At 44.3% G+C, this 14,249-nt stretch overlaps 1 protein-coding gene and 1 pseudogene across 2 annotated transcripts in view; one reads left to right on the forward strand and one right to left on the reverse strand.

The window, feature by feature from the left end:
* The window catches only part of LOC140455513 (uncharacterized), an 81,162-nt gene that overhangs the window by 37,935 nt on the left and 28,978 nt on the right, over positions 1–14,249 (forward strand). The window contains exon 3 of one of the 2 annotated variants that reach the window (XR_011952899.1): positions 7,649–7,689. The exons of the other annotated variant lie outside the window; for it this stretch is intronic. The gene's annotated coding sequence lies outside the window, so the exon portion shown is untranslated. Of the gene's footprint in view, positions 1–7,648; positions 7,690–14,249 lie in introns of those variants that run through there. 2 annotated transcript variants of the gene reach the window in all.
* The window catches only part of LOC140455512 (cytochrome P450 2K1-like), a 45,119-nt pseudogene that overhangs the window by 3,459 nt on the left and 27,411 nt on the right, over positions 1–14,249 (reverse strand).

Genomic DNA, 14,249 nt, shown 5'->3' on the forward strand with positions numbered 1-14,249 from the left:
GTGTGTGTAAAAATGGTATGGTAATTATCATGGAGGATTTTAATCTACATGTTAATTGGTCGAACCAGGTCCGTCAGGGTAGCCTTGAGGAGGAGTTCATTGTAAGTATCTGGGATAGTTTTCTTGAACAGTATGTAGTGGAACCGATGAGGGAGCAAGCTATCCTAGATCTGGTCCTGTGCACTGAGACAGGAATAATTAATGACCACATAGTTAGGGATCCTCTTGGAAGGAGTGATCACAGTTTGGTTGAACTTACAATACAGATGGAATGTGCAAAAATAAAGTCCAAAATCTATGATTTAACAAAGGAGACTACAATAGGATGAGGAAGTAGTTGGCTAAAGTAGACTGGAAGCAAAGACTTTATGGTGGGACAGTTGACGAACAGTGGATGACTTCCACAGCCACTTTTCAAAATGCTCAGCAAAAGCATACACCAGTGAAAAGGAAGGACAGTAGAAAAAGGGGCAATCTGCCATGAATGTCAAAGGAATTAAGGGACGCTATCAAACTGAAAGAGAAGGCACACAAAATGGCAAAGACCAGCTGGAAATTAGAAGATTAAAGCCACAAAAATATCTATCAAGAAAAGTGAGCTAGATTATGAGAGAAGACTATAAAGTAATCTAATCTACCCAAGATCTCCATAGTGTGCTCCTTTAGCACAGCCGTGATATCGTCCCTAACCAGCAATGCAACTCCATCCCCCTTTTACTTCCCTCCCAGTCCTGTCTGAAGCGTCTCTATCCTGGAACATTTAGTTGCCAATCATCATGCCCTTCCTTCAACCAAGTCTCTGTGATTGTGATAATGTCATACTCCCACGCACCAATCTAAGCCCTACGTTCATATGCCTTACACACTATACTCCTTGCATTAAAGTAGATGCATTTCAGGCCACCAGTTTTTTTTTGGGCTCTCCTGCTCTCTGCCTACTCTTCCCTTTATTAATGCTATCTTCATAATTCTTACAGTGAGACATTATGGGTGGAGCTGAGAAATAAGAAGGGTGCAGTTACGTTGTTGGGGCTGTATTACAGGCCTCCCAACAGTGAGTGTGAGGTAGAAGAACAAATAGATAAACAGATTATGGAAAGATGTAGAGGCAATAGGGTTGTGGTGGTGGGAGATTTTAATTTTCCCAACATTGACTGGGATACACTTAGCGTCAGAGGTCTGGATGGGGCAGAATTTGTAAGAAGCGTTCAGGAGGGCTTCCTAGAGCAGTATGTCAATAGTCCGACAAGGGAAGGGGCCATATTAGACCTGGTACTGGGGAATGAGCCAGGACAGGTGGTAGAAGTTGCGGTGGGGGATTTCTTTGGGAACAATGACCACAATTCTCTAAGTTTTAGAATACTCATAGATAAAGAAGAGAGTGGTCCTAACGGAAGAGTACTAAACTGGGCCAAGGCCAATTATATCAAAATTAGGCAGGAGTACAGAAATGTGGATTGGACCCAGCTATTTGAAGGGACGTCGACATTTGAGATGTGGGAGGCTTTCAAAGATAGGTTAGAGATAGTGCAGGATAGGGATGTCCTGTTGGAAGCAAAGGATAGGAAGGGCAAGATTCGTGAACCGTGGATGACAGGAGAAATTGTATGACTAGCCAAGAAGAAAAGGGAAGCACACATAAGGTCTAGGCAGCTAAGAACAGAACAGGCCCTGCAGGAATATCAGAAGAGTAGGACAAGTCTTAAACAAGGAATCAAGCAGACTAAAAAGGGTCATGAAATAGCTTCAGCAAGCAGAATTAATGAGAATCCCAAAGCATTTTATTCTTATATAAGAAGCAAGTGGGTAACTAGAGAAAGGATTGGTCCATGAAAGGATAATGAAGGAAGGCTGTGTGTTGAACCTGAGCGAATGGATGAGATTCTGAATGATTACTTTGCATCAGTGTTCACTGAGGACAGGAACATGATGAATGTTGAGATTAGAGATAGAAGTTTGATTAGTCTGGATCACGCTGACATAAGTAGGGAAGATGAGTTGGGTAGGCCATAGGTTATTAAGGTGGACAAATCCCCAGGACTGGATGGGATCTATCCCAGAATGCTGAGGGAGGCGAGAGAGGAAATAGCTGGGGCCCTGAAGATATCTTTGTGGCATCTTTAAATACAGGTGAGTTGCCAGAGGACTGGAGGGTTGCTCATGTTGTCCCCTTGTACAAGAAGGGCAGTAGGGATATTCCGGTAACTACAGACCAGTGAGCCTGACGTCGGTGTGGGAAAGTTGCTGCAGAAGGTACTGAGGGATAGGATCTATTTATATTTAGAAAAGACTGGGCTTATCAGTGATAGGCAACATGGTTTTGTGTGGGGGAGATTGTGCCTTACCAACTTAATAGAGTTCTTTGAGGAAGTGACCAAGTTGATAGATGAAGGAAGGGCTGTTGATGTCATATACATGGACTTTAGTAAGGTGTTTGGTAAGGTTCCCTGTGGTAGACTAATGGAGAAAGTGAAGTCACATGGTGTGCAGGATGTTCTAGCTAGGTGGATAAAGAACTGGTTGAGCAACAGGAGACAGAGAGTAGTAGTTGAAGGGAGTTTCTCGAAATGGAGAAAGGTGACCAGTGGTGTTCCACAGGGGTCAGTGCTAGGGCCACTGTTGTTTGTAATATACATAAATAATCTGGAGGAGGGCACTGTTGGTATGATCAGCAAGTTTGCAGATAAAACAAAGATTAGTGGAGTAGCAGAAATCATAAAGGACTGTCAGAGAATATAGGAGGATATAGACAGACTGGAGAGTTGGGCGGAAATGTGGCAGATGATTTTCAATCCAGACAAATGTGAGGTGATGCATTTAGGCAAGACTAATTCTAGAGTGAATTATACAATGTACGGAAGAGCCTTGGGAAAAGTTGATGGGCAGAGAGAGATCTGGGAGTGAAGGTCCATTGTACCCTGAAGGTTGCTGAACAGGTGGATAGAGTAGTAAAGAAGGCATATAGTATAAAAGCAAATTACTGCGGATGCTGGAATCTGAAACCCAAAGATAAAATGCTAGAAAATCTCAGCAGGTCTGGCAACATCTGTAAGGAGAGAAAAGAGCTGACGTTTCGAGTCTAACTGACCCTTTGTCAAAGCTTTGGCTGAACATTTTAACTCCCCCTCCCACTCCACCAAGGACATGCAAGTCCTTGGTCTCCTCCATCGCCAGACCATGGCAACACGACGCCAGGAGGAAGAGCGCCTCATCTTCCACCTAGGAACCCTCCAACCACAAGGGATAAATGCAGATTTCTCCAGCTTTTTCATTTTCCCCTCCCCCCACCTTTTCTCAGTCCCAACCCTCAGACTCAGCACCGCCTTTTTGACCTGCAATCTTCTTCTCGATCTCTCCGCCCCAACCCCTCTCCGGCCTATCACCCTCACCTTAACCTCCTTCCACCTATCGTATTCCCAACGCCCCTCCTCCCTACCTTTTATCTTAGCCTGCTTGGCACACCCTCCTCATTCCTGAAGAAGGGCTTATGCCCGAAACATCGATTCTCCTGTTCCTTTGATGCTGCCTGACCTGCTGCGCTTTTCCAGCAACACATCTTTCAGCTCTGATCTCCAGCATCCGCAGTCCTCACTTTCTCCTAGGGAAAAGACCTTGTCCATTTACCCTATCCATGCCCCTCATGATTTTATAAACCTCTATAAGGTCACCCCTCACCCTCTGACACTCCAGGGGAAACAGCCCTAGCCTATTCAACCTCTCCCTATAGCTCAAATCCTCCAACCCTGGCAACATACTTGGAAATCTTTTCCAAACCCCTTCAAGTTTAACAACATCCTTCCGATAGGAAAGAGACCACAATTGCACGCAATATTCCAACAGTGGCCTCAGCAGTATCCTCTACAGCCACAACACAACCTCCCAACGTCTGTCCTCAATACTCTGTCCAATAAAGGAAAGCATACAAAATGCCTTCTTCACTATCCTATCTACCTGTGACTCTACTTTCAAGGAGCTATGATCCTATACTCCAAGGTCCCTTTGTTCAGCAATACACACTACCATTAAATGTATAAGTCCTGTTAAGATTTGCTTTCCCAAAATGCAACACCTCTTATTTATCTAAATTAAACTCCATATGCCACTCCTCAGCCCATTGACCCATCTGATCAAGATCCCATTGTAATCCAAGGTAACCTTCTTCGCTGTCCACTACATGTCCAATTTTGGTGTCATCTACAAACTTTCTAACTATACTTCTTATGCTCATATCCAAATAATGTCTATAAATAATGGAAAGTAGTAGACCCAATCCTTGTGGCATTCCACTGGTCACAAGCCTCCAATCTGAAAAACAACCCTTCACCACCACCCTCTGTCTTCTCTGTCTTTGAGCCAGTTCTGTCTCCAAATGGCTTGTTCTCCCTGTATTCCATGATATCTAAACTTTTCAGTCTCTCTTCATATAAATATTATACTGCCTTCCTATTGTTTTTGCTAAAGTCTTGGTTTTCCACATTATGCTCTATCTGCCAAATTTCTCCCACCCACTTAAAATATCTACAACTCTTTGCAGGCTCCCTCTGTCTTTTTCAGAACTTACTCTCCTACTTATCTTTCAGTCATTAATACATTTGGTAATTGTAGTTTCCTGCAAGTCATTGATATAGATGATAAACAGGCTCCAGCACCAACCCCTATGCACTCCATTTCTACGTCTTGCCAAGCTGAAAATAACCCATTCATGTGCACCTCATACTTTCCATTAACCAACAAATCCTCCAGCCATACCAATACATGGTAACTTCTGATGGTAACCTTTTCAAATGCCATCTCCAGGATTTTTTAATCAGAATATTTAAAATTTTGACCAAATTACATTTGCATATTTTGAGATCCCAATGAAAGTTGCTCTGTGTACCTTACCTTAACTTTACAAACAAAATAATTTCCACAAAAAGATGCACAATCCTCTACCTGCAGAGAAAGGCATGAAGGCATCTCTCTTCATAAACTTCCCTTCAGCGTCTAAGAAGTGAGTTGGGTTAAACTCCCTTGGTTTTCCCATTGAGTTTCATCGTACAACACTGAGGTCAGTACAGGAATCACATACGTTCCCTGCAAAATAACTCTGACTTTGTGCATGTTCCTGACCTCCATGGACAGGAATTTGAGGGTAGGTAGAGGGAGAAGAATCAGGACAGCATTATGTCTGATTTCACTTCTTTCTTGTGGATATTTCAGAGTTATAATTCGCCCCAAAACATTCTTAAATGCAGTGGATCATGCTCCTACTATTACAAACACAAACATGATTTACCAGAAGCTGCTTGATATTTCAATCAGTTTTTCTTCAAATTTTGTCACTTGATATTTTTAAGGTACTTTTATGGGATGTTACAATATTCCAAAGGCCACCAATTGAAATTTAAAATTAACAGTTAGGTTAAAGTATACCTTTGGAATGGAATATCCCCTAAATTGTGTGTCCTCAGTGGTTGACTGAGGAATGTTCAAGGGGATGATGTTGGCAAATCTTTGGATTCCATGGATCACTACCTCAGTGTAGGGCATGAGTTTCCGGTCCTCGATGCTTGGGGATCGCCCAGCTCCTATCACTTGATCAATTTCTTCCTGAACTTTCTCTGAAAGAGAAAGGATTTGGAAGAGCAAAATGATGTAGTGAAGGTATGTGGGACAAATGTGTAACAAGAGTAGTCTGAACAGGTTGACGAGCAATGCTTTTTACTTAATGATTGGACAGTCACAGCATTAACTAGTTATTTGCTATCCTGATTTGAGAAAGAAATGAAAATGGAATAAAAGAAAATGGAATGAAAGAAACGCGACACTGTGCAAGTAGGCCGTTTGGCCCATCGAGTCCCCAACACCCCTCTGAAGAGCTTCCCACCCAGACACACTCCATCCCCACCACCCTGCATGTCCCATGATTAACCCACCTAACCTACACATCCCTGGGCACTATGGGCAATTTCAACAAGGTCAATCCACATAATCAGCACATCTTTGAACAATGGGTGGACCTGGACAAAGCCTCACAGCGCCAGAGACCCAGGTTCAATTCCTCCCTTGGGCAACTGTCTGTGTGAAGTTTGCACATTTTCCTCGTGTCTGCATGGGTTTTCTCCGGGTGCTCTGGTTTCCTCCAACAATCCAAAGTTGTGCAGGTCAGGTGAATTGGCCAAGCTAAATTGTCCGTAGTGTTATGTGCATTAGTCAGGGGTGAATGTAGGGGAATTGGTCTGGGTGGGTTGCTCTTCGGAGGGTCGGTGTGGACTTGTTGGGCCGAAGGGCCTGTTTCCACACTGTGGGTAATCTAATCTAATCTAAGTACATGGGGAGAATGTGCAAATTCCACACAGACAGATAGTCACCCAAGGCTGGATTTGAACCCTGGCCCCTGGCACTATAAGGCAGTAGTGCTAACCACTGAGCACTGCGCCATTTATCATGGGAATCTTTGTATAGTGTAATTGAACAAGGGAAGATTTCTTCAGCGTTCCAAATGTTTGAGTTGCATTACTATTTTGCTTCTGTCTTTTAATTCTTTGTTATTACTTCATGCTAACCAACAAGATCACAAGCTTCCCCAGAGATAACTAATACAAACTGAATTATTCTCAAAACGTATTCATGTCATTTCGACTGGGACAACACATCTATCCTGGGACAGGCTAAGCAAAGACATACCAGAGAATTCCTAGAGGCCTGGCACTCCAACCACAATGCCATAAACAAACGCATAGATCTAGATGCCATCTAACAACCCCTCAGAAAACGAACAGGAAATGACATCACCACAAACCCCAGGAACCCCATCCAGGAGAAAAGATATAAATAGAAAGCAGGAGACAACAACTTTGCTTCACTTGGAGGTCGTCACTGATGATGTTACCTAGCCAGGTAATGAAACGTCTGGATATCAAACCTACAGCTCAGTGAGCAAACCTACACCTTAACCTCAACCTGAGCTACAAACCTTCACAAACCTTGCATACTCATGTCTGTGTAGGGAATGGAGATTTGCAGGGTTCTGGAATTTAAGAGCCTCCACATAGTAGCATTGCTGGCAATTAAAAAGGAACACTGCAAAGCTAGCACTGTACACACAAGGTACACCTTAAAGTCAGCTGTAGTGTTCTTCAAATTTGTATTACTGGTTATAAAATTTCCTCTGTAGATAAAATTACTTGAGCCTTTTTATGAAGCAGAAACGATATGTTTCAGACTTAGATTTATAAAACATATTGGCATCGATATTGCATTACTACAAGTATCATCTTTGCCTGTCTTGCATGGTTGATGTGTTAACATAGGCTCAACTCGAGCTCAGAAATGCTCCACCTGCTTGCTTGCTAAGGACTAGCTCTTTCTGGTACAAACCATTCAATGTGATATTCATCAGTATGTTCCATTCAATGCTGATCATAGGGGTGTGTTCACAGAAAGGACCAGGGGTCATTGAGAGCCATATTGTGGCTCTTGTATCATAGTCTAAACCAGATTCTTACAGCGTCAGCCACAGGAGCTTTTATTCATTGTGAAGATATGATTAATCACCAGATACAGAAATGCAAGATAATTTTCCAATACTCTGCACTATGCTGATAAGATGAAATCTCTTTCAGAGGGCACATATAAAGGACTGATAAGGTAATGTTTTTGACAGCAACACCAAACAAGTAGAATCAAAGTTTTGATTGCTTACTTTGGATTTCTGGATATTTCGTCATCAGGAGGAGTCCCCAGCAGATGGTGGTGGAGATGGTTTCTGAGCCAGCACCAAACAGGTCAGTGATTGTAAACATAATGTCCCGTTTCATCATTTTCAAATCTTGGCTTCCTGATTCCTTCAAAACAAAACAGAGAAGAATGTACCACACTTTTCAAGAAAACAAACCTACACCGCAGGACCAATCTATGTGACAGTCAGTCATACCCCCCTCACCCCTTTGCCAGTACAGCTTGAGTTTCAGTCACAATTTACAAAGTGGGGCATATAATCTTACCTGACCTTTCAGTGCAGTGCCCAAAGGTGAGCCGCATTGTCAAAAATGCTGTGGTCACAGGACAAGAGTTGAGGAATTGGACAGGAGCTCTTTGTTGTGTCCTATCCAAATAGATGATCAATTTTATGATTGGAAATAATGTCTGTAGGCCTTGTGCTGAGCATAAGACCATAAGACATAGGAGTGGAAGTAAGGCCATTCGTCCCATCGAGTCCACTCTGCCATTCAATCATGGCTGATGGGCATTTCAACTCCACTTACCCGCATTCTCCCCGTAGCCCTTAATTCCCCAAGACAACAAGAATCTATAAGAAAAGCCAATGTGTTGGGATGTGGGCAGAAGGACTTCATGTGAATTGCTCCATCTAAGAACCAGTCGTGGCATGGTTCAGTTGACTGCCATCACGGCAGTGAGCACACGGTTACTTCCTCATTTCCCTGCATTAGAATAGTGACAACACTGAAAATTAATGCTGGGGTCATAAAAACTGTGATATTGATGACCCAGCCAGGGGTATCCCAGGAATATTTCACTTTTTGTAAATTCACTGTATGTCTGGAATGTCACAAATTATAATGGGGATGGTAACAGACTTCAGGAGGTTATCGTCAAAAGGGTGTCGCTGGAAAAGCACAGCAGGTCAGGCAGCATAAGAGGAGCAGGAGAGTTGACATTTCGGGTATAAGCTCTTCATCAGGAATATTGGAGGGTGGGGGAAGGGGGCTGGGAGAGAAATTGGAGTCTGGGGGTGGGGCAGGGGGAAAGGTAGTTGGGAAGGCATTAGGAGGATGCAAGTTGGGGGTAATTGTGATAGGTCAGTTGGGAGGGTGGAGCGGATACGTGGGAAAGAAGATAGACATGTGAGACAGGTGAAGAGGGCAGTGCCGAGTTGGAGGGTTGGATCTGGAATGAGGTGGGGGAGGGGGGATGTTTGGAAACTACTGAAGTCAACACTGATGCCATGTGGTTAAAGGGTCCCGACGTGGTAGATGAGGTGTTCTTCTTCCAGTCCGCAGACCGCTTGGATTTGGCGGTGGAGGAGGCCCAGAACTTGCGTGTCCTTGGTGGACTGGGAGGGGGGGCATTAAAGTGGTCGGCCACAGGGCGGTGGGGTTGTTAGGTGCATGTGTCCGTGAGTTGGCGTTCTGTCTCCCCGATATAGAGGAGATCACACAGAGAGCAATGGACACAGTAGATGAGGTGTGTGGGTATGCAAGAAAATCTCAGCCGGATGTCAGAAGATCCTTTGGGGCCTTGTAGGTGATGGGGGAGGTGTGAGCGCAGGCTTTGCATCTTTTGCAGCAAGGGAAGGTGCTGGCTGTGGAGGCTGGGTTGGTTGGTGATTTGAACCGAACGAGGGACTGATGGAGGGAATGGTCTCTGCGAAACGCAGATAGGGTTGGGGAGGAAATATATCTCTGGTGTTGATGCCTGACTGTAGATGGCAGAAACGGTGGAGAATAATGTGCTGTATCCGGATATTAGTGGGGTGGAAGGTGAGGAGCAGGAGATACTATCCTTGTTGTATTTGGAGGGGTATGGTTCAAGGGCGGAGGTGTGAGAAGTGAAAGAGATGTGCCAGAGGGCATTGTTGATCAGGAGCTTAGGGACAAACTGCTAAAATGGACAGGCACATTAAATGTAATGCAGAGAATTGTAAAGTATTACATTCTGCTGGAAAAATTGAGAAGGGTCACTAATGAAGTCAGTTGTTTTGTTGTGTAGATGGAGAAAGAACAGACTGGACATAATTTAGTGTTGGTGACAGCAGCCCGACCACCAGCTAGAAAACCAACAGGAATTCCTTATCCTTTTTCTTCAGGAATTCCAAAGTGACTTAAAGGCAATCCTAGGCAGCGTTCGGCCTCCTGTCAAATGAGACTTGCAGACAGACTCTGATCTCCAGCACTTGCAGTCCTCACTTGCTCCATTGCAGGTATTACAGTCAGGCCTTGACCAGGAACTGTCATTGGATGCTCATGAGAGGTAAATAAGGAAGGATGAGGGGCACACAATGGAGTTTATTGGCAAGCAGTGGAAGGCAGGGCTCACTAAAGCAAGTATGAGGGACATGGCGTTTTCCATTGGCAAACACCATGATTTTCCATGGCAGAGTTTGTCAATAGGCCACACAATATTTGAGTATGAGGACTCCTCTTCCTCCCATATCCCTCCTTACTGGTCCGGCTGCCTCAGGGCCCAACTGTCTTGGAGGCATAAAGGCCACTCTGTTCTCATCCTGCCCTGACATTTGTCAGGAGGAGCCAGGAAGGTGGTGGAATCTCAAGCCCACACCCTCCAGCATGAACAAAGGTGACCTCTAAGAGTAGGGTGGAGGAAGGAGCATTAAATTGCATTCACCAGACAGGGTCAGGATTAGCGGGAGGTGGTATACCTAAACCTTGAGTGAACATGACAAGTTGAAAAGGCCTTAAATATATGTGGGACCTTTGGATTTATCAATAATTCAAACCTGGATAGATTTCACTGGCAACTTGATAGAAGTATATAAATTTATGAGAGGCTTGGATAGGGTGGATAGTCATCATCTCTTTCCCAATGTCAAATACTAGCGGGCATAGGTTTAAGGTGAGGGGGAAGGTTTAAAGGAGTGTGTGAGGCAAGGTTTTTTTTTTACACAGAGTAGTGGGTGCCGGGAGCATGCAGCCAAAGGAGATGGTAGAAGCAGACACAATATCAATGCTTAAGAGGCATTTAGGAGAAACTGAGGATTGCAGAAGCTGGAGAGTCAGATTTGAAAAGTGTGGTGTCAGAAAAGAACACAGATGATGAGGCAGCATCTCAGGAGCAGGAGAGTTGACATTTTGGGCATAAGCTCATCATCAAGAGGTATTCAGGCAGACATGTGATCAGGCAGGGAATAGAGGGATATGGACAATGCCCATGTATATCGAATTAGTTTAAAGGAGCACCATGATTGGCACTGACATGGTGGGGCTGAAGGGCCTTATTCCTTTGCTGTACAGTTCAAGCTCAAAACTTACAGAAAAATAAGAGTAGCCAAGTCTCAATGAGAGCATTGTTTCCATTGTAGGAAGAATGACAAAGCTTTGAGAGGGTGCACAGTTGATTACTCAGATCGTAGCAGGGATGTGAGAAGTTGCTAAAGGTAGTTGGTTCTCCTTAGAGCAGAGAAATTAAGGGATAATTCAACTGAGGTGTTCAAAATCTTGATGGTTTCACTCTAGTCAACAGGAAAATTGACTGTAGTATGTGGTAGTCTGTCAGTAATGGACTCAGCTTTATGGGATTGCCAAAGTATCATAGGTGGAGTCAGAATTTATTCTTGCATGGCCAAATTTGTGATCTTCTAAGGAGATTAAAATAATGTTCAAAACAGAGTTCAATGCAGAGTTCAATGAGAAACAAATGGGCTATTGGTTAGGCTATGGGTTACCTGCACATCCACCAATATCATTTATTGTATCCATTGCACCCGATGCGGTCTCCTCTACATTGGGGAGACTGGGCGCCTCCTAGCAGAGCGCTTTAGGGAACATCTCTGGGACACCCACACCAATCAACCACACCGCCCTGTGGCCCAGCATTTCGACTCCTCCTCCCACTCAGCCGAGGACATGGACGTCCTGGGCCTCCTTCACCGCCGCTCCCTCACCACCCGACGCCTGGAGGAAGAACGCCTCATCTTCCGCCTCGGAACACCTCAACCCCAGGGCATCAATGTGGACTTCAACAGTTTCCTCATCTCCCCTTCTCCCACCTCACCCCAGCTCCAAACTTCCAGCTCAACACCATCCCCATGACCTGTCCTACCTGCCTATCTTCTTTTCCACCTATCCACTCCACCTTCCTCTCTGACCTATCACCTTCATCCCGCCCCCATCCACCCATCGCACTCTTTGCTACCTTCCCCCACCCTCCTCTCTGACCTACCACCTTCATCCCCACCCCCACTCACCTATTGTACTCTATGCTACTTTCTCCCCACCCCCACCCTCCTCTCATTTATCTTTCCACCCTTCAGGCACTCTGCCTGTATTCCTGATTAGATTAGATTACTTACAGTGTGGAAACAGGCCCTTCGGCCCAACAAGTCCACACTGACCCGTCAAAGCGCAACCCACCCAGACCCATTCCCCTACATTTACCCCTTCTACTAACGCTATGGGCAATTTAGCATGGCCAATTCACCTAACCTGCATATTTTTGGACTGTGGGAGAAAACCGGAGCATCCGGAGGAAACCCACGCAGACACGGGGAGAACGTGCAAACTCCACACAGTCAGTCGCCTGAGGCGGCTCCCCGTGTCTCTGGCGCTGTGAGGTAGCAGTGCTAACCACTGTGCCACTGTACCGCCCATGATGAAGGGCTTTTGCCTGAAACGTTGATTTTCCTGCTCCTCGGATGCTGCCTGAACTGCTGTGCTTTTCCAGCACCACTCTACTCCAGAATATGGGTTCGGAGTTGGGCATTGGGACCTGTCTGACAGCACTACCAAAGAACTAGCAGTCATAGGATGCGCTGAACAATCTCTTTCTAATCTGTATTGTTTTATGGGTCTCTCAGGGAAAGTTTCTCTCCTTTCCAAGTTCACCAATCAACTTTAACATATCCTGGTAGCATACCAGTTCTATAGAGTTTGGTCTGAATTAATTTAAATCTTACGTGATAAAATCCTAGATGCAATGAGAGAACCATTGTAGGTCCAAAGCATTAAACGTGATACCCGGAGTGTAATGTGAAAGCCATCTTGAAGAAAAATAATACATTACCTAAGTAAAGACATCTCAGTGATTATATATAATGACAAAACTTTTGATGTTGCAATATGGTTGCTCTCTCATTAGAGAGATGTATGGTGAGTTTAACCTGTGGGTCACCTTGCCTTGGACAAAAGAGCAAGGTGGAGAAGATGGGTCCTTGAGATACTCACGAATGATCAATATTGTACGGTAAACTCAAACAGAGATTTCATTACATATTTTCATCATATTTACTAATTATCACACTGAGAGCAAACTAGTAAGAAAAAAATGGTCAGTTACAATGAATGGTTTGAGTTGCAAATTGATCTTCCTTTTCATCAACCATGAGGGCTATCTGATATTATAACAGAACAGACTGATAGAAATACCACTTTTTTCCTCACAAGGAGCCCTAGCATCTACCTTCACTGCTTGAAGGGTGAGTCACTGTACCTGTTGGTATCTCATGGCTAATGCCTCATTCAGAGTCTGGATGCTGCTGTCACAACAGGTAGCTTCAGCCGCTTTGAAGAACTCACTTCTCTCGATATTCGATCACTTTCCTGTAACTCGGAATCAGAAATCCAAGAATCTGTAAGAATTGTACAGCTCAGTAGGAGGGGAAAAGGAAACAAGTTCAGGCTGTCAGTACATTTATTATGGAATGTTTGTGCTTAAGGCAAGTGAAAGGAAAATTGCAGAACCATCAGAGTGGCTGCACATAAGGCCCTCCTTCCACTCTGCCTGCTGAGGGGCACTAGTAATGTTTGGCCAGGGTGCAATAGTAAATGGCTGGTTTATCCGATAGCACCTGCTTTACACTCAAACTAAACATGAGGTGGATATGAAATGATAACAAAAATGAAGCATTCAAGAGGGAATTGAATGATTATTTGGATCAAAATAGTGTACAAACAAATGGGGAAAAAGCAGAATATTGGCATTAACTTAGGCATGGAAATAGCTGATGCAGTTTAATCTGGACAAATGTAAAGGAATCAATTTCGAAAGTCTTTTTTTGTTTAGCAGCAGGAAGAGCGGGAGCGACGACCTGGGTGCTGACAGGAAGGTAAATCGCTGACTTAAAACCTTACCGCGTGAATTGGCAGAGCGCACGCTGAGTAGGAGCAGACACGGGACTGCTGAGTAAGTGAAGTAATAGATTTGGGCAGTTGCATTAACCGAAACACTAGTTAGGTAGTGTTTCCCATCCATTCTCCTCCTCTAACCAAACAAAAGGTTCTGTGCACTGGATTGCAAAGGTAACTAGTTTTTCGTTATTCTTTATTTTTCAGTAGTCTCTTTGGGAATTTAGAATAGTGGCAATGGCGGTTAGGGCAGTTGAATTTTCCTCCTGCAGAATATGGACTAACAGTCACCACTAGTGTCCCTGCTGACTTCACCTGCGGGAAGTGAACCCAACTCCAGCTCCATCTCCTCAAAAATTACATTAGGGAACTGGAACTGGATGAAATTAGGATCATTGGGAAGGTGAAGGGCATTATTAAGTGGAGTTACAGGGAGATTGTCAG

This window comes from Chiloscyllium punctatum, chromosome 30 (genome assembly GCF_047496795.1).
Source record: "Chiloscyllium punctatum isolate Juve2018m chromosome 30, sChiPun1.3, whole genome shotgun sequence".
NCBI lineage: Eukaryota > Metazoa > Chordata > Chondrichthyes > Orectolobiformes > Hemiscylliidae > Chiloscyllium > Chiloscyllium punctatum.